Source organism: Monodon monoceros, unplaced genomic scaffold (assembly GCF_005190385.1).
Source record: "Monodon monoceros isolate NGI ecotype Baffin Bay Population unplaced genomic scaffold, NGI_Narwhal_1 Super_Scaffold_22, whole genome shotgun sequence".
In the NCBI taxonomy this organism is placed as follows: Eukaryota; Metazoa; Chordata; class Mammalia; order Artiodactyla; family Monodontidae; genus Monodon; species Monodon monoceros.
The window spans coordinates 30,904,811-30,925,648 of NW_021703779.1; positions in this window are offsets into that span (position 1 = coordinate 30,904,811).

Consider the following 20,838-nt stretch of genomic DNA (forward strand, 5'->3'; position numbering starts at 1 on the left):
TGTGTGTGTGTGTGTGTGTGTGTGTGTGTGTGTGTGTGTGTGTGTGTAGGAGGGGAGTAGAAACAAGAATTGAAAAAGACCCATATCTGAGGGACTTCCCTGGTGGTCCAGTGGCTAAGACTCCGCACCTGAATGCAAGGGGCCCAGGTTGGTTCCCTGGTCAGGGAACTAGATTCCGCATGCCTCAACGAAGATCCCACACACGGCAATGAAGATCCTGCATGCCACAACTAAGACCAGCGCAGCCAAATAAATTTAAAAAAAAAAAAGACCCATAACTGAGAAATGATATGGGCCTACATTGAACTGTGAAGAAAGAGTCCCTTGCTTAGGCGAATTTACTAGAGATCTCTTAGAAGTGATGACTTTTTGGCCCTTCATTATGGTGCCACACAAAGGCCAGACACCCCCTCTTTCACCTGAACCTAGCCTGGGCACCATATCACCATGGTCACCCCTCTCCCTAGACCTCAGGGAGGCAAAGGCTAAGGGCCCAAATTCTATCCCATGGTATAGGAGCTCCATGAGAATTAGAGTCATAGAACTCTGACGTGGAACTCTGCCTGAGTTGTATAATCAGGGAAAGGCAGGAAGGAGTCATTCCCAGACTCTGAAGTAAAGGAAGAGCTCCGCCTCAGGCTTGCATCAGTCAGGCCAGAAAAACAGGGCAGCAATGTGAGAGGTGAAGTCAGATGGAAGAGACTGGGAAGTTCATTCAGAAAAGTAGGGAAGTGTCATGGTGGGAGGTAGAGGATATGGAAGAGATGGGGGGGTGAGGAGGGAGCACGTTCCAGACTTTGAATGTGTCTTGAGAGAATAAAGAGGAGTAAATGTCACATTGTCTGCTCACAGCCTGTCAGCAAGGGCACCATCTCTACATTTGCTTAGCAGTTGAAAGGTACAACTACTAAGGTTCAGTCCTTTGGGATCACTCAGAAGGGATGTAATCAGTTAGGAAGGGAGAAATGATGTACTGTTTTCAGGAATGATCCCAGAAAATCTCATACACTGTTCAAGTCACCAAACTTGTCACTGTCACAGCAGCCTCTGGTCAATGTCAATCCTGTGCCCCTTCTTTAGGTAGGCAGTGGGGAGGTGTCATCCAGTTTTTCTGAATCCAGGTCACCATGCATATAAAGTAAGCTTTATCCATCAGGGACAGGGCAATTTGGCTCTGCAATTTTAAGTCATGCTTCTCTTTCCAGCTGCTGGAAAGGTCTTCCTAGAGCAGGCACTAGTTTGCTATAGAGAGGAAGAAACAGAATGGAGGAGAAAATTATGAAGCAACCGTTAAAAGATTAGAAATATCCACTAGCTGTTTGTCCAGTGTAACAGATAATAATGTTGGCAAAATACTTTAGAAATTAGAAACAAAGACTACTTCAGTGGTTTACTCTCTTTACTATAATTCCATTCTCGAGGTCCGTGCTAGAAGGATTCTGATGTGAGTGAAACCACGATATAATAAGTCCTGCCTGCTATTTATGATAATTAATAAGGTCCAAGAGAGGTCCAGGTTATGGTGTATTCTGTATTGCATTATTGAGATTTCTTCTGTTGTCACAAAATTCTTGGCTTAGAGTTATCACAAATAATTGTGACTAATAATTACAACTTCTGCTCTTTTAAGAAAAGAATATTGATGAAAATGAAGAATTCCACATCCAAATAACTATATTCAATCATTTTCTAATGTCTTTTATGATTTAAAAATGTATAATATTGAATCTGTTAGATTTAAGTCAATAAGAGCACATCCATTGTTTCACATTATGTGTGAGTTTTGACTTCAAGTTACTTCTTATTTCATAATAGTGCCTATGACCATAATAATTTACTTGCCCACAGAGAAAGGAAATAAATCATGAAAGGGAAAACACAAGAGGCCACTGGAGTTGAAGGATGATTAGTTTTAAAGTAAATATGTTTATTGTAATGAAAGAAGTGTGTCAGATGCCCGGGAACTAGAAATACAGGGAAAATCAGAATATTCCCAGTGGGATTAATTCTAAATGCCTCTTCCATCTCTTTTTCAAGCTTCTATTTTCTTAACAAAATCAATTATGGCACAAGTTTTATTCCACATTTATATTTTATTTGTATTCACTTAGAGCTTTGTGGAGAAATGACCAAGTAAGTATAAGCACTTCTTGTACTTCATGACTGCATTTTTTCTTTTTCTTTTTTTTTTTTGTGGTACGCGGGCCTCTCACTGTTGTGGTCTCTCCCGTTGCGGCGGAGCACAGGGCTCCGGACGCGCAGGCTCAGCAGCCATGGCTCACGGGCCCAGTCGCTCCGCGGCATGTGGGATCTTCCTGGACCGGGGCACAAACTCGTGTCCCCCGCATCGGCAGGCGGACTGTCAACCACTGCGCCACCAGGGAAGCCCCATGACTGCATTTTTAAAAAACATTTTATTGGAGTATATGCCTGCATTTTTAAACTTCTGGTTTCTTTGTTTCTACAACTATAAATTGAAACTTTCAGTTACCCTGAAGCAAATGCATGCCTACCCACATATTCTCATCCTAGTGGCATTTCAGTTATCCTTGGCCATCATCATCAGGATACATCATTTCTACATCTCTCCTGGTGTGCCCCACGCTTGAGGACTAAATCAAAATTGGAACAATGGAAGCCTCAAAAATAAAGGGGTAGGATGACCAGGTCTAGATTTTGCTTGGTGAAGCTTGAAGGGGACTAGTGTTGAATCATGACTTGGGTTTGACTTAAACACAAGTCAAGGGAAGTTAGAGTAGAGATGGATCATCATCATTAGGAATCATCATGGGAAGTTGTTCACATTTTCCATTGCTCTCTTTGGAACCCATTAGCTAAGCTTTCTCTGTGACTTTAGATTTCAGTTTAAAGCCATCTTTGTGCACTTCTTGCTGGGTTTTCAGAGACCTTTTACTCTTGGACTTTTAAATGAAGACACCTGTGACTTGATGGAAAAATTCTAAGAAGTGCCTGCTTAGAACCTCCCCTCCCAAATTAGACTGCAACAGTGTCAGTTTTTCATCTCAAAAATAGTTTCATCCATGATGGTTGGCACTGTTTTATCCTCTCCCATGTGTTTATTTTTTGTAACATAGATGGTCTTAAAATTGTTGTAACTGGAAGCCCTTACAAGCGCTCTCCTGATAGGGACTCTGTAGTGTAAGAAAGTTCTCTTTCATTAGAAAGTGTGGATCCCTTCTCTGTTTTGTGGCCTGAAGCACTCACTCACACTCACAATGGAAAAAAAATTAACCCCAATTCATACATCTCAAGTATAGCAATGGCTCAAAGTTAATTGAAGGAAAGGCTGAAATTAAAAAAGGATTAAGTAGAAAGGAGGGTACCTGGAGCAACTTATATTCACACTTCCAAGTAGAAGAAAGCAGCTAAGCGATTTCTCTCTGGAATTTCCAAAAGGTGGTCTTAAATGTCAGCAATGCTGGGGGATTGAGGCTAGTGGAAAAAAGATCCTCTTAGGAACTGTATTCCAGTGTAACTCTCAGCTCTAGATTTCACCTTTTAAAATTTGTCGGTAAAGTTAGTGAGTACTGCATGATTCATCAGTAGTTTGTCAAAATTCAAAATGTCAGTTCATTCAGGTCCAAACAGATATTGGTAGAAATATCAGAACAATATGAAGATCAGAGCTTTTTGTCATTCCCTGAATCATTTTTTTCAACTTTACCTGTTTCACATTTTCCCCTCTTTCCTTTCAGGCTTTCTGGTCTTTGGTAAACAAGAATGGGGCTTGTTTTATTCAGCCAGACCAATGTTAAGATAATCACTCTGGAACCTACTGAGTATATGGATTTGGGCTTGCCATTAACGTCAGATCCCTTCTTTATAAAATAGGGTGATACCTATGTCATCGAGTTGTTGTGAGGATTGATGAGGTAATCTATATAATGTGTAATGTCTGGCATATGGTAAGCACTAATCATAATTATTATATTAGCATAAGCCAGATGTCAGCTAAGGCCTTCTTGTCCCTAGGAGATTTAGGGAAACTTTGTTTAACTCTATAATTTCATGATCCTTCAGAATCCAAAATCCTTTCCCAAATCCTTGCTGCTTCTGTTCTTCTCTGTATCTGGTTCTGCATCTAGTCAAATGCTCAATTCTACCCCTAACCAACCTAGGTGCAAATGTCAGCCCTCACCAAATTTCCAGGAAAAACACATCAAGTAGCACCGTATAGTTTTGAATTTATGAAACTTTTCTGATGACTTAAGGAGTCATGAGGAAAGGGTGCTACACTGCAAAGAGGAAAACCTTCCACGTCTTGCTTGTCTCATCAGAGCCCGCATCTGTCCTCTCTTCTCTCACTGTCAGTCCCAACCCTTCCTTCTCTATCCATCTGCTCATTCCTATGGCTCTAAATCCTTGCCCCTCGAACTGTGGTCCACAGATGCCAGCAGTACTGGAGTCACCTGAGAATTTGCTAGAAATGCAGATTCCTGACCTCTCCCTGGACTAACTGAGTCAGAATCTGTAGTTTAGTGGGATCCATAGTGATCAGTGTACAAATTAAAGTTTGGGAAGCGCCTGATCTACATCATCTTCTCAGGTCTCTCAGGGCTCAACCTCTACTGCAGGTAGCTGCATGAAAGCAGCTGCTAAGAGAATTTTTAAAAATCACCATTTTCTTCCTTACTCTTCAATGCATTATGTGGTGACCAGGAGAATGGAGTTTCTTTCATGTCCACTTCTCAGCAGGCTCTAATTGTCACTGATTTTGATCCCACTGGCAATGATTACTCCATAAGGGTCATCAGGGTTTTCTTGATTCAATAGTTCTAAACCACCTTTTTTTGTTGTTTTTTCACCTGCTTCTGAGAGCTGTCATTCTCAGTGTAGTCCCAAGAGTCTGAAGATGTGTTAACTGACTGATGAAGACAAATGATGATGCTTCTTCAAGTGCACATTAAAAAGCAACTTTTAAGACTGAGGAACACTAAGAGTGACCCCTGGCTTTTTCTGAATTCATTTTGAGACATTTATTGCAACTTCACAGCACATAAATAAACTACTAAGGATCAAGAAGTAAAAGGCAAAAGTTCAATTAGCCTAGTCATCTGAAAGAGCATCGTAGAACAAAGTACAGCAGGACACTGATAAAGACCATCAAATACAGAGAGTCACAGGCCTGGAAATTATATGTGTAAGTAAAGTAAGAGGATGAAGCTGCATTGTTGTGCTTTCAAACTCAGGCCACTTTGACATTTGATCTCCAGACTCTTTTTAAATTCCTTATCTTTAGCCAACCCAGTTATTAGATTTGGGAAACTCACATATACTATTCTTAATTGATGAACTGACAAACAAAAAATGGTGTGCCAGTGAACAGTGTTGAGAACATAAGCAGCCTGTGGAGGCGAGAGTAAGCTAAAGATGTCATTTGGGAAAGTTTATCCAGGGGACATGATGTGTGGAGTGAATGGATACAGGATTTTTCAGTATGATGAAGAGAAAACTAAAGTTAAAGACAAATGAAATTTACTTTAAAAATTATAAAAGCTCAATTATATATAAATAGTTGGCAGGTCAGGGGAAAATATAGAAGATAAATAAAAGTTATTGATTATTAGAGTTGACAATTGAGACTGAAGGACAGGCTAGTAACCCTTGTAGGGACCAATTTTTCATAGCTGGCATAGAATTGGGGTGATTGACGCCACCATTCTATGTTTTGACACCATCACCCTACAGTGAACTAAGTGAAGCTGTGATTTCTGATAACCCTTTATTATTTCTTGACAAGATATCACCAATTTTGATAAAGCAAGACAGATAAAGCAGATTCTTAAACACATTCAGAGAAGTACATTTTTCTAATATATTCTATTCAGTATCTTTTGCAATTTTTCTCAACATGTTTTGAACCTTTTTACCAATTCACTGTCACTTTCATATCAATTTCTGGACATTTCTTTGGTCATACATTTTAATACTTTGTGTGTGTCCAGGAGGGATAGCACATATTTTGTGTGTGTTTTTGTGCTTTGGGTTTTTAAATCTTTTTTAACATATTTTTTCATTGACTGAATTAGTGTGTGCTGCTGTTTCTCAGGCCTTTCCTGGAGTACATTTCTCTCTTAGAAACAGGCTTCTTTTTAGGAGAAAACCCAAATCTGGTTTTCATTCTTTGCGCAAGTGTCTGAGTACAGGATCAAATAATGTAAGAAAAAGTAAATACATTAAAGTTGTTCTTTGGAGTCAGCAAAACTAAAATAGAAATTATTTTAAAGGGTGTGATTTTAAATATTGATAGACTTGCTGCAAAATCCCTTCAGTTATGCCATGCTTCTTAATTCTACTTTCATTTATCATATTCTTTTAAACTCATGGTGTTTTCCCGATGTTTTTTGGTGTTTACTCCCTTTCCCTAAGTCCAGTGAGAAAAACGGAGAGAGTGGTTAAAACAGTCAAAAGGCATTTCTAAAGTATGTGTACATGATTTACCTTTTCCCATTTTAAAAATCTTATCTCTTTTTATTTCTTTTTCTGCTGTTGTCATATTTAGTCTCTCACATGATCCACATTCTGGCTTATTATTTTTTTTAATAAGCAAGCAGTAAATCAAATTGAAACACACACACACACACACAGAGCACCACACAGCACACACAGCCCATACTCAATTATTTGTATGACATCAAATACTGGTGAATATCCTTGTCTCTCCCCAGGAAATATGTAGAACCTTCTTTCCCTGATGTACAGTCAAATTTCACTTGGGTGTGAGCAACTTCCCCAAACTGAAAACTGTCTGTGTATTTTGGGATAATATTCCTACTGCTGTTTTACTGAATATGGGGCTGGTTTTGCCATTACCAAGCCAGATCCATTCCAATCAACATGTCATCAAACCAAAATTTAGTACACAAGGTCTGACCAACTAAGTGTTCTAAAGGAACAACAAGGCAAAATATTAAAAATCAAGAGTGCCCTGCAAAATCCAGACATAGGATTGCTGAATCTATAGTGCAAAATGTTCACTCTATCTTTGATCCGGGCTCTCAGCCAGATTTCTTCACTATTGAAGTGGCTTTTTCACCACTCCATTTTCTCTTCACTCTTTCAAATGGTTTTCCAACTATGTCCAAGTTTCTCATCATATCTGCTAATGCTGCAATGTTTGGTCTTGTAATGGGTTTCTTGCTTTCCCATTATCCCTTCTGGGTAGTATCAGAACAAATGTTAAGATAGTAAATTGTGTACATAAACGAGGATAGTGTTGGTGGTAATCATTAATGGTGCTTTAAATGGAAAGAGATCAGAAATAGAGAAATTTCTCTAGATTTAGTTAGAGTTGACTATACTTTCAATAATTTATTTGACAACGACTCCATAAGAAGAAAAAGTTTGGAAAAGCATTATATAGAAAAACATGCAAGGCTTGTTTGGAAACAACCAAGGTATGTGATACTAAAGAGTGAAGAGTTAAAAATGATTCCACAATTTAAGTCTGTTTGAAAAAGATATGATTCAAAAGGCAACTTACAGAAAGTAGAGTAGTGGTTGCCAGGGGCTGGGAGGAAGGCCGGCATGGGGAGTTACTGTTTAATGGATTTAGAGTTTCAGTTTTACAAGAGTTCTGGAGATTGATAGTGGTGATGGTAGCACATCATTATGAATGAATTTAATTCCACTGAACCATACACTTATAAATGGTTAAAATGGTAAATTTTATGTTATGTGTATTTTACCACTATAAAAACATTGGAAGGAATAAAAGGCAACAATTTTTTTCTTTCCTCCAACGTCCCTTTAAACATTTTTAGTGCAGAGTAATCTTCCTCCACTCTTTGTTGAAAACTCTTATAGAGCTCATAGGTGTCTGTTCACTTTCATGTAATAGCGAGTCCCATGTCAGTTTAGGTGGCAAATATAATTTTGATTCAGCAATTAGAATGTCCAGCTGTGGGACTTCCCCGGTGATCCAGTGGTTAAGACTCCCAGTGCACGGGGCATGGGTTTGATCCCTGGTTGGGGAACTAAGATCCCACATGCAGCACAGTGCGGCCTAAAAATAAGAATGTCCAGCTGCAATATATTAATCAAAGCTCCAAACTTCATTTAGCATTAATTCTTTGTAGATTGGACGTATAAAGCCACTCTTTTTATAAAGGGGTGCTGCTTCTATTCTAGGTCTCTTTTTATGCTGCTGATCAGGCTGAGGGGTTCAAGAGATGGAACTGATCCTACTCTTTTCTTTGTAAATTCAGTAATTGGAAGAGGGAGTCTCTGTCACCTTCACTCTGGCATGTCAATATCTTTTCTATTTGGTATCTCATCTAAATTTGAGGGAAGGAGAGTTCCATTATAAGACTCTGTTATGATGTGCTGTCAAGTTTGGCTAGAAGGTTGGGAAAGAGAGAAAATACTCTGGGCATCACTCAGATGACTGGTCAAGGACTGTCAGAGACTTAAAAGTTGTGACACATGAGTATTAATAACCTAGTGTGTGAGAAATGTAAGTAGCTCCAAATCAGATTTCATTGCACATCATTTTATTAATATTATTATTAATTATAATTTTTGAGCACCTATCAAATTCTAGCGTTTTCTAGGTGCTTTACTCATGCTTTTTAAATTTCTTAAATGAATACAGCCGCACAAAGAGGAAGGTGCCAGTGCTGCTTTTCGGGTGAGGTAATTGAGTTGCGTAAAGTTTGAGTTACTTACCTAAGGCCATGCAGTTAAGTAGTAAAGCTGAAATTTTTCTCTTCTGTCATCTGAAATTGATAGAACATCAAGATTGCTGCATTATTCCTAACTAATGTTTTTTTACAAGGAGGCCTAAAGCTATGTTATACTGAAGGAACAAGAGTTGACAAGCACTGCTAATTGCCTTTTGTTCTATTCCTGCTAGTAGACTTCCACTCAGGACTGACACCCCCTCCCCCCCACCCCCGCCCCATCCTTTTTCTTCCTCTGGCATTGCTAGTTGCCTTTTTCTCCACCTTGAAATTTAGTCTTTCAGACTAAGCAGTATTTATAAAAATCACACACCAAGGTCACTTTGTGCAAAGCATGATCTGAATACTAATACCAAAAATTTGTAAGACTACTGTGTTAACCGGGGATGAGTGATGTCATCTTAAGTGAAAGATATTATATAGGGACACAGTATGTCCTAGTTCAGATATCTTTTGTACTGTCATACTTTATATGTCTTTTTTGTTTTGTTTTGTTTTTGTTTTGTTTTGTTTTGTTTTGCGGTACGCGGGCCTCTAACTGTTGTGGCCTCTCCCGTTGCGGAGCACAGGCTCCGGACGCGCAGGCTCAGCGGCCATGGCTCACGGGCCCAGCCGCTCCGCGGCATGTGGGATCTTCCCGGACCGGGGCACGAACCCGCGTTCCCTGCATCGGCAGGCGGACTCTCAACCACTGCGCCACCAGGGAAGCCCGTTTTTGTTTTTTGGTCACAACCTGCACAGCTTGTGGGATCTTGTTCTCTGACCAGGGATCAAACCCTGGCCCTCGGCTGTGAAAGCACTGAGTCCTAACCACTGGAACACCAGGGAATTTCCTGTATGTCATTTTAATGTATCATGATCTCATGTAAGAAACCTATTTCTATACAACCAACTAACGAACCAAATTAACTAACACTCTCCACTGTCTGGGTAAAGCAGGCCAACTGATGCCCAGGGCATACTCAAGACTCAGGACTACTAGGCTAATCTATTGTAGCCCCACTCACTGTGGAGATGAGTGTTTACTAGGAATTATGTGTTTGTTATGATACCTGTTTATGGTGCTTGCCCATGTTTTAGTAATTGTCAAATTAACTGTGGGAGAAGCAATGGTGAAAAGTTCGAAATAATTACACAAAAATCTAGCTGCAGTCCAGCTCTGGAATAAGTCGTAAGTGTCTAAGTTCTCTTTGTACTTAAAATAAAAGCAAAAACAAAACCCAGATAAGCATTTATTTATGAAAGATGTTAGGAGACTTCTAATAAGGAGTCATTCAAAGAAAATGTCTTGGACCTATATCACTAGATTCATAAATAGGTGCTCCTTTATGAGGAGGTACCATTCTACTTGGAAGAACAAGGGCTGAGAATGTGAGTGCAACATTAAAAATACATACACATGTGTACACACATACATACACACAGAATGATAAAGTTAGAACCATAGACCAGGATACTCCTTTGTCCCACAAAGGATCCAAACTACCAAAGGCCTCACCTCAGCAGTGGACAAGGAACCATCAGACCTCAGACAACCAAAGTCTAGCTGTGACTCCATATGACAACACCATGGTATTAGAACCAGACTCTCTAGCCTTCTGTGTGCATAGATTCTGGAAGAAGAATTGACCAAGTAAATTTCTTTTCCTTGGTTAATGCAAGCTAAAGCCCTCAAAAAGGAAAAATTGGACATACTACTAGTAAGAACATGTGAGGTTTTAAGCAATCAATTTGAAAAATAAAAGAGATATGACCTTGTTTACATCCCAACCTATTGAAAAAGGTCATCAGCATTAAACCCCATTTTAGGAAAAATTGTTAGATTGAATATAAAATGATCTAGTTATCTTTTCAAAACAAGAAATACATTTTTTTAATATCCACTTATTTCCAAATGTAAAAAGCTACAGATTTAGAGAAATTCTGATTTGTACAAAAAAGAATTATAATTTCCGCATTTAATTTAAAGTTATTTTCTTGCTTTTGTTTCATCCAATAATTTCACTTAGAGGTACATATCCTAGAAAAATTCTTTACAGCTTTAGTATTAACTTTATTGTTTTGATATTGCAGTTGGACCAATATTTGCACTCAGCTCCATCCAGGCTAGTTGTTTTTTGCATCACAAAAATGATGTGAATATACAGTTAAAAGAGCTAAGCTAAAGCTGGTACATATACCCCTTTCTCCCTCATGAAAGAGCAGGGCAGGTTCTGGCCCTGGGCTGGAGCATTACTTATTCACGGGCCATGCAAGGAATGCAGATAAAGGATTAATATATGAACCTGCATCCTGGGGAGAAGCCAGGTAGACCACATAAACAGATTTTCAACCCTAAAAGTGCCAGACCAAGAAGTAAAATCCAGGGATGTGGCAGCCAGTGGAACTCAGGGAATAAGATGGTATTTAGGAGGTTCACAATGGAGAGAGGAGAGGTGCAAGGCATCCAAGGCCTCTCACTGTTTAGGAGGGAGCTTTCACAGGCTCTCCCATGGCCTGAAGGCCGTGGGTTATTTCTCAGCTAAAATCCTATTTTTCAGTTTCCACTGGGCTTGTGTATACTGTTTTAACTTTGTGAAGACACTACTGAGCGTGGGTGAGGCGGTGATGGGTATTGGAGCACAGTGTAGTTAGGTCCCTAGAAGGGGTTATGTCCAAATGACCATAAATATTGTTAATGATTTCCTCTACTCTAGAGAAGCAAGTCTATATCTGACCGAGTCTACCTCTGAGCAAACCGCCAACCTAAAGCTGTTTTTCTTCACAACCACATTTTTTATTATGAAATACAGCATATTTACAAAAGGGAGGTATATCAATTTAACCAATAAGAAATTAATGAGTTCTTGTTAACCATATTAGAATAGAATATTAGCAGCTCAGAGCCCCTTGTATGTGCCTCACTGATCTCCCCATCCTTTCTTCAACCTAGATGTGCACATGGTCTAAAAATTTCTATTATTTATTCTCTTGCTTTTACTTTATACTTTTACCACATAAGCAATTTAGTATTTAGCTTTATCACATTTAGTGCTATATGAATAAAATCCTATAGCATGTCTTTTTCTGTGACTTTTTTGAACTTCATAAACACCAATGCATGCAGCTACTATACTTTCATTTTTTTCTCTTGCATAATGTTCCACTGCATATTTATACAATGAATGAATATTTGTTTGTTCTTCTGTGGAAGACCATTTGGACTGATTCATATGCCTTTAAGAACAGTGCTGCTCAAAATATTCTGGAAGCATTGCTTAAGGCCTATGTGCAAGTGTTACATGCTATGGAGTGGAATTGTGGGTCATCAAGTATGCACTTGTTCACCGTTACTGGATTTATACTTCCACCAGCAGTGCATTAATGTCTGCATTAAAAACCGGACATGATCACCAGTTGACCTGCAAGCTGGACCCGGTTAATGAAAGGCTCCTCACCCACCCCCCTGTCCTTGGAATTACACCCACCATTCCCACACTAGGAGCTGTTCCAAGGACGCAGCCTTGAGAGAGTAATATGTTGTTGAGACCATCTGGATGGTATATGTGACTAAACCCTGTTAAGGCTTCTATATAGACTTTTAAGATTCTGGTGGTTGGGTGCAGAGATCTGCTCATCTTGCATCCACCCAAGACAAGCCACCTAACAATATGGAGTGGTCAACCCCTTTGGTCTCCCATTGGCCCTTTGTGTACAGGGGCCAGTTTGCAAACTGAAAATGAAATATATTTTCTGTTGCTCCATCTCTTCATGAACATTTGAAATTTCTGAATAGTTCTAGGAAAAACATCTCAAAACTGTTCAGCTGTGGGGAGAAGGAGGGAAGCACTGATTGATACTTTTTTTTTTTTTTACCCTGTTGTCCAAGATGGGACATTGGGTGTTACCGACTCTGTACTTTTAGGTTTTGCATGCGTAAGTGCAAGTGGGCTCATGCAGGTAACCCTGGCCAGCATGGGTTCCAGGAAGGGAGAGGTAGAGGATGCAGCCCCAGGAGAGGGAGCTCCTGAAAGTAACTGTTAAACAAGTCATTAAAGGCAGCATGGAAGTGGTTGCTGCAGCAGGAGATAAAATAAGAGTTAACACACAAGAAGTTTTATAATTTTTGTCAGTTTTCATTTTTGTAGATGTCCTTTATCAAGTGAATAGTTCCTTTTCTAGTTTTGTCAGCTTTTTCAAGTAAAATATACATAAAGTAAATTCACCAATTTTAAGTGTGCAATTTAATGATTTTTTAAATTAATTTTTTATTGAAGTAACATTGGTTTATAACATTACATGTTTCATGTGTACAACATTATATTTCTACTTCTGTATATACTACAGTGTGCTCATCACCAAAAGTTTAGTTTCCATCCTTCACCATACAGTTGACCCCCTTTATCCATTTCACACTCTCTCTCTTCCCCTCTATCTACTACTCTATTCTCTGTATCTATGTGTTTGCTTTGTTCATTTATTTTATTTTTTTGGTTTATTTGTTTTTATATTTCACATATGAGTGAAATCATACACTATTTGTCTTTCTCAATCTGACATTTCACATAGCATAATACCCTCAAGGTCCATCCATGTTGTTGCAAATGGCGAGATTTCATCTTTTTTTATCCTTGAGAAGTATTCCATTGTGTATATATACTACATCTTCTTTATCCATTCATCTGTTGATGGGCAGTTAGGTTGTTTCCATACCTTGGCAATTGTAAATAATGCTGCAATGAACATAGGCATGCATATATCTCCAACTATCCCACTTCTGAATATTTATCCAAAGAACATGAAAACACTAATTTCATTTTTGACTAATGCATATAGTTGTGTAACCTCCACCACTATCATGATATAAAACACTTCCATCACCCCACTATGTCCCTTCATGTTCCTTTGCAGTCAATCCCTCCTCACCCCAACCCCACCCCAACCCCTGTCACCTAGACCTTGGTAACTGCTGATCTGCCTTCCATAGTTAATGATAGAGGTTAATGATTTCCTATTATTTCTAGTTCTCTAAAAATTCTTATTAGGAAAGGATGTTGAATTCTATCAGATGTGTTTTATTGATCTATTAATATGATCATGTGTTTTTTCTCTCCTATAGTCTCTTAATGTAGTAAATTTTACTAGTATTTTTTGTAATATTAAAATAATTCCTGGATAATACCAATTTGGTAATGATGGGTTTTTTTCAACAAGACTATATTCAGGTTGTTGTTAGTTTGTTCATGAGTAGTGCATCTGTATTCACGATTTGTTCCTGTAACTTTTCATAGTATACTCTTTGGAAGGAAGTTATTATACACAGTTCACAATTAAGGAGTGGAGACTTACGCTCTCTCTCCTTAAGGGAGGAGGATTTACATAAATTATTTGGAATTCTTCTGCACAAGAGACTTGTTTCTTCTCCCTTTACTTTTTTATTTGGCCACACCACAAGGCTTGCAGGATATTAGTTCCCCGACCAGGGACTGAACCCGGGCCCATGGCAATGAAAGTGCTGAGTCCTAACCACTGGACCACCAGGGAATTCCCTAATTATTTGTTCATTTAATTATTTATTTGTTTATTAATATCACTATGGACTCATGGATACTTATTTTATATTTTGGGTTACAACTCAATGCTATGTTATTTATTTTGTTACTCAAATGTTGCCTCCTATGTTCCTTTGACATACCCAAACCATTGAAATATTTTGTTTTGTTTCGTTTTGTTTTTTTAAACGCTTTCTTTCTGGCACTAAAAGATGCTCCAGGCTTATTGTGTACATTTTCAGCCCCAGTCCTAGAATCAGCCATTTCTCCAACGATACCAGTTCTGTAACTTTTTAATACACTATTTTAAAAATTGCTATAAAGGTTATTATGTCATCACCAAATGAGTTGGAGGAAATATTCCTTCTTTTTCTCTACTGGAAAATTTGATTTATTGTTGGAATTCTTTGTTATTTCACATTTTCTGGAACTTCCCTGCAAAGCCATCTGATTCTAGTGTGTTTTCTGGTAGGATAACAAACTATTGATTTTGTATTTTAATGGCTTTCTATTTGTCTAATTGAACGAGTTTAGGTAGGTTGCATATTTCTAAAAATTTTTTCCCATTTCATCTAATATTTTAAATTTATTAACAAAATTATTCAGAACATGATTTTATCTTTTTAATCAGTGTAGTATCTGTAGTTGTGTCATCTCTTTCACTCCTAATATTGTCCATTTTGCCTTCTCTATTTTGTTTTATTTGTTAATATGATCAGAGATTTGTTCAAGTTATTAGTCTTTTCAAATAATTGTTTTGTGGGGCTTTGGTGGCCTCTTCCGTTCCTATTTTATTTATTTATGATATTTATTATTTATTCCCCATTATTTTGGGGAGGTTTATTATGTTGTTCTTTTTTTATTCTTAGGTTGGATGCCTGGTTAATTATTTTTAAATGATTCTTCTTTTTGAATATACATACTGAAGGCTATAAAGTTCCTCTAAGTACCACTTTGGCTATATTCTACAGTTTTGATATGTGTGATTTTGGTCATTTAGGTTGAAATATTTTATAATTTTTTTTCTGACTCAAAGGTTATATAAAAAAGTGCTTTTAAATCTCCAAATTCCTTCATTCTTTATTCGTCCTACCAGTATTTGTCACAAAAATACCAGCAACTGCTCTAGTCATTAGTCATATAGCAATAAATAAAGCAGAATAAAAGCTATGCACTCTAGGAATTTACATTCTAGTGAAGGGAGACAGATAAAAAAATAAGTAATGTTTTAGATGGCATGAAATGATTTAGAGAAAAATAAAGTAGGGAAGAGGGAAAAAGAATGAGTTATGGATAGGGTGTTGGAGGCCTCAGTAAAAAAGGAGTATTTGTAAAATAACCTAAAGGAGATGAAGGAGTGAGTGTTCAGATATCTGCAGGAAGGATCCTGACAGAAGAAACAACCATTGTACAGTTCAGAGGTTGAATCAGGCTTACTGTATTAATGGAACAGCCAGTGTACCTGGAGCACACTGAGGGAGAGGGGAGGTTATGGGATTGGAGAAACAAAGCCAGCTTGGAAGGGTAGGTGTGTAGGCCTTGTGGACTACTGTAATGACTATGAATTTCAGCTTTCACTTGTAGCATGATGTGAAGCCATTGGAGAAATTTGAACAGAGGTATGACTCATCCAGGTTAGGTTTTCCCAGGATCATTGGGGTAGAGTTGAGAATAGATTGGATAGGAACAAAAGGGAAGCAAGAAGACAAAAAAAATGTATTGCCATTCACTTCGTAGATTAGAATGTGGCCAATTTTCATAATGTTCCTCAAGTTCTTGCAGAAAACATGTATTTTTCAGTCATTGTATACAATGTGACATATACATTCTTTAGATCAAACTTATTTATTGTGATATGCAAATCTTCTGTATTCTTGCTAAGTTGTTATCTCTTTAATCCATTAGTTACTACAGATGTGTCAAAGTCTCTCAATGTGATAGAGGTTTTGTAATTTTCCATTTAATTCTGTCAATTTGTGCTTTATATAGTTTGAGGCTATATTATGAAGCCCATGTGAGTTAAAAATCATTATTATTGGGACTTCCCTGGCGGTCCAGTGGTTAACACTTCATCTTCCAATACAGGGGGTGCAGGTCGGATCCGTGGTTGGGGAGCTAAGATCCCACGTGCCTCGTGGCCAAAAAACTAAAACAAAACAGAAGCAATATTGTAACAAATTCAATCAAGACTTTAAAAATGGTCCACATCAAAAAAAAAATCATTATTATCTTCTGGCAAATTGAAACTCTTGATCACTATGTAGGCCTCTCTTTATCTCCAATAATGCATTGGTCTTAAAATCTACTTGGTTTGCTTTCAAATACATTGAGACCACCTTTGTTTTGATTAGTGTGTGCCTGGTGTATCTTTCCATCATTTGACTTTCAATCTTTCTGAATTTTGATAATTTAGGTAAGTCTCATGTAAACAATATATGGCTAGATTTTTCTTTATTTTGTTTACAGTCTGGAAAATCACTATCTTTCAAATCTAGAGTTTAGTCCATTTACATTGTTATAGGATTATGGATATATTAGAATTAATTTCTGCTATCTCCAGGCATTCATTTTGTACTGTTTATCCCTTTCATTGCCATTGCTAGTTTTTCTTCTTTTTTATTATATTTTCGATTAAGTTATTTTAGATATTATACTCTATTTCTTTTGGTATTTATTCTAGCTATTTATACATGCATACTTTATTTAGTCTCTTTCACATTTTCCAAATCTTTGTCTCTCTGAGCTGCTTTCAAGAGAGTTCTTATGGATCCATCTTTCATTTATTCTTCTCTCTTCAGCTGTCTAATTTGCTGTTTAACCCACCATCAAAATTTTCATTTTAATTATTTTGGTTTTAGTTTCTACAAATTCTTTTGATTCTGTTTTAGATCTGCATTCTTATTTTTTATTGTTCGTTATTTCTTGTTTAAATCTCTATTTCATGTTTTGAAATATATAACCATAGTTATTTTATGTTCTGGTTCTGAGGATTGCAACATTGGATTTCTTTGCACATTGGGTTCTTCCTCTTAGTTGTGGTAACTGGTTTCTGTGGCCTTTGTATTTTTTTTCTGTGATCTCATGTCCCTTAGATTGTTATCTGTGGGAATTATTTGAGGGCTGGGTTGCAATTGTTTCCCCCAGAAGGGTTTGTTTGATTCTGCCAGTCATCTAGGGGTCCAGAGCACTTATCTTAAATGCTTCTCTTGAAGTTTCTGCTTATGTAAATTTGGGCTACAGACATATGTGAGAACTGCTTTTGTTTAAATATTCTCAGGGCAGACTGTACTCCCCTTCCATACAAGGTGAATGTCAAGACAGGCAATTTCACTTGCTGTCCCCATGGTGTGCCAGGTTTATTTCTCATTACCATTACATGGAAGGTCTATCCTTTCTGGATCCTAGCTTTAACCTGAGAGTTGTATTAGACTCCAGCCTTGGGCAAGCCTTAGGCTCTGCTCCTGTCCCTGTGACTTTCAAAGCAGCAGAGAATGCTCTGTTCAAGGTCACCAATGCTCTGTTCAAGGTCACCAAGCAGATGCCCTGAGGATAAAGCCTACCTTTATTTCTCTTACATCTTGGGATTTCTATTTTCATTTTATTTTTTGTTATTCGCCTGTTCTTTATTTCTTGCCAGATCAGTGGTAACATTAAAAAAAGATGTTTATATTCTATGCAAATTTTTCCTATTTTCCTTAGAAGGAGTGTTCAAGGTCTCAAGTCTGCCATACTGCTTCAAATAAAAGCCACTTCACACATGCTCTCCTTCCTTACATGTAAATATATTATTTTTCTCTTTTATGTATTTCATATGTAAATATGAAATATATTGTTTCATTTTGACTCTCTCCCAAAAGATTATATACTGTGAAGAAAGAGGTAACTGTGATAATAAGCTAAACCTGATAATTTGATAATTGTTGGTAAAAATTGGAGATAAACAATAATTTTGTATGTCACAGGAAAATATCCAATTATATTATCACCTACGTCTACTAGAAATCAGCAAAATGTAAACCATAGTTTTAGTATAAAGTGTGGACAACCATTTTCCAAATTGGTAGTCTGAAAACTAGAGGTAAAAACCACTCAATTTAATCTCTATTTCAATGTTATATTTCTTCTCACTATCTCCAAAAATACTAGGAAATTGACAAGTGATGTGATAGAGAGATGGATAAAACACTATCCTGAGCTTCTTTCTGATTTCTCCCTAGTCATTAATTTCCATTTTGACAACTATGGAATATATACTTAAAAGCTTTTGGAATTTGATTATCAAAAATCAGAATCTTTTAAAATACTGACTATAAGCTCCTTGACAAGAGAAGCTTATTTTCTATTAAGAGTTTGGATTAAAGGAAAAGTGAGATATTATCTCTATATTCAAGGAAATCACTGTGTGCTAGTTTAGCCTAACCAACAAAAACATGTTATATTGGTATAATGAATAGAGATTTATAAAAAGCATTAAGATATCACATAGGAAAGCTCTCTGATCTAATATCAGAGGGATGAGATGTTGAACCATGATGCACAATCTAGAACAATTGGAGAATTGAGTAGGGAAGAAACAGTTGGTGCTCAACAGTTATCCCATCTATAATTTACAATCTGCTTTGCAGTTAAGTTAGGCTATATGACAGGTTCTGGTCAATGGACAATGCATGAAAGTAGCATAAGTCACTTCTTAGCTAAGGCAGTTAAGAGTGGGGGTACCTCTTTCATCCTGCTTTGCCTGCTGACATGACCTGTGTGTTCCAGATGGTATGGCAACAGTATGGAGAAGAACTGACCAGTCTTCATTAGACTTCACAAAAGTGAGAAAAGATATTAATTGTGTTTAGTTATGAGATGTCTGGCTATAGCTGCAGGTAATGTTAATTACCTAGATTAATACAGTAAGGCCTTAGGTTGGGATCCACCCAAAACAGACCCCAACACTGGCATTTGAGAATGAGTGGTTTATTTGGGAGGTGACACCAGGACACACCAGTGAGGAAGTAAGATGGCGAAGAGGTGATGGTGAATAAAACATTTGTTTTCAAGCAGTTGCTATGGGTAACTTGAGCTTCATCCTGCTGTGGAATTCTGAAGGACAGTATAGACTATACACTTCAGAGTTATTCCTAAGTGATTACTAAGGGATGATGGGAGTGTGAGTTTTTATGCACCAGCTTCTGTTAGCCATTGATTATAGGTTTCTCCTGGGAGGTGTTGATTCCCCAACACTTTTTGCCTGATATACAAGTGAGAAAATGGGCCTTGATGGCCAGAGAAAGCTCTCAAAGAAATGCAGGTGTGCACAGCGTGGTTTCACTTGTATGAAGGCACAAGACAACATGATATATCATAGGAAGTATAATGTGAGAGGCTGCATGGCATGAGATAGCAGTGAAGAGATAATATGGCATCCAATCATGGAGGCTCTTTTTTGCCATATGAGGACCTTTTGTCTTTTGGTCTTGTCAGTGACAGAAAGCTGTGGATGGATTATAAGTGTAGGAGTGATGTGGTCAGATTTGTACTCTAGATTGGTCACTCTAGAAGGTATTTGGAGAATGGAATTGAAGTGGACCAATTCAGTGATTGTTACAGTTCTCCAGTGATGAGATCACAGGGCTCGAAACTATGACGATGATAATAGAGACAATACTGATAAAAGCTAATATTATTTAGCAGTCAGTATGTGCCAAATACATAATTTTAACATAATGAGTCATTTAATACAACAACCATATCAATAGAAATTATTATTATATGTATTTTTAGGAACCTGTAGTGGAGAAAGTTTGAGTACTTTATTGAAGATCAGAGTTAAGAGGTGGATGAGCTTGGATGTAAACCCAGGATATGTTGTTCCAGAGTCTACACTCTTAACAAGCTCAACACTGGCTGTTGGTAAAAAAGAATAGATTTGTTTACGTTATTTGGTGAAATGAGCAAATCATGGTGATTTTTTCTAAGGAAGAGGAAAATGTAAAGGATGACTCCAACATTTCTACCACGGATAAAAGGTTAGATGCACATTTATAAGCAATATTTTTAAAACAAGAGAAAATTCTTCATTGCATAAAATGTTGCTAAGAGGCATTTATTTTAACAAAAGCAAAAAAGCTTCTGAAGTTTATTTTATCCCTATGGTTGTAATAAAAGAAATGAGCCCTGAATTGCACTAATTTCTTCCAAGAAACTGATACACTAATTTGGGGCCAAAGAGCTAAAGTATGAAATAGCTCAATGACAGGGAGTATAGTACTTTCTTTACTGGCAATTTGGCAGGTAGTGTCTTCTGACCTGGGAAAATGGTCCTGTAGGCAGGAGGGGCTTATTTTTGTCATGATGTGAAAAGCAAACCTAACATGGATAAGATTAGTAGCCTTACTTGTAGTGGCCACTTCATATAGATTTGAATTTTTAAATATTTTTTCTTAAAGACAAAGATGTGCCACACTTCAAATATTCTTTCTCTAAAGATGGCTGAAATTTTATGGAAATGAGCTTGAATATTAATTTTGGTGGTACTGACAGCCAAATAATCACCATGAGTGTTGTGGTTCTACTGTATAGACTGAAGGTGATTGTCATTCAGTCTTCATTTGAAA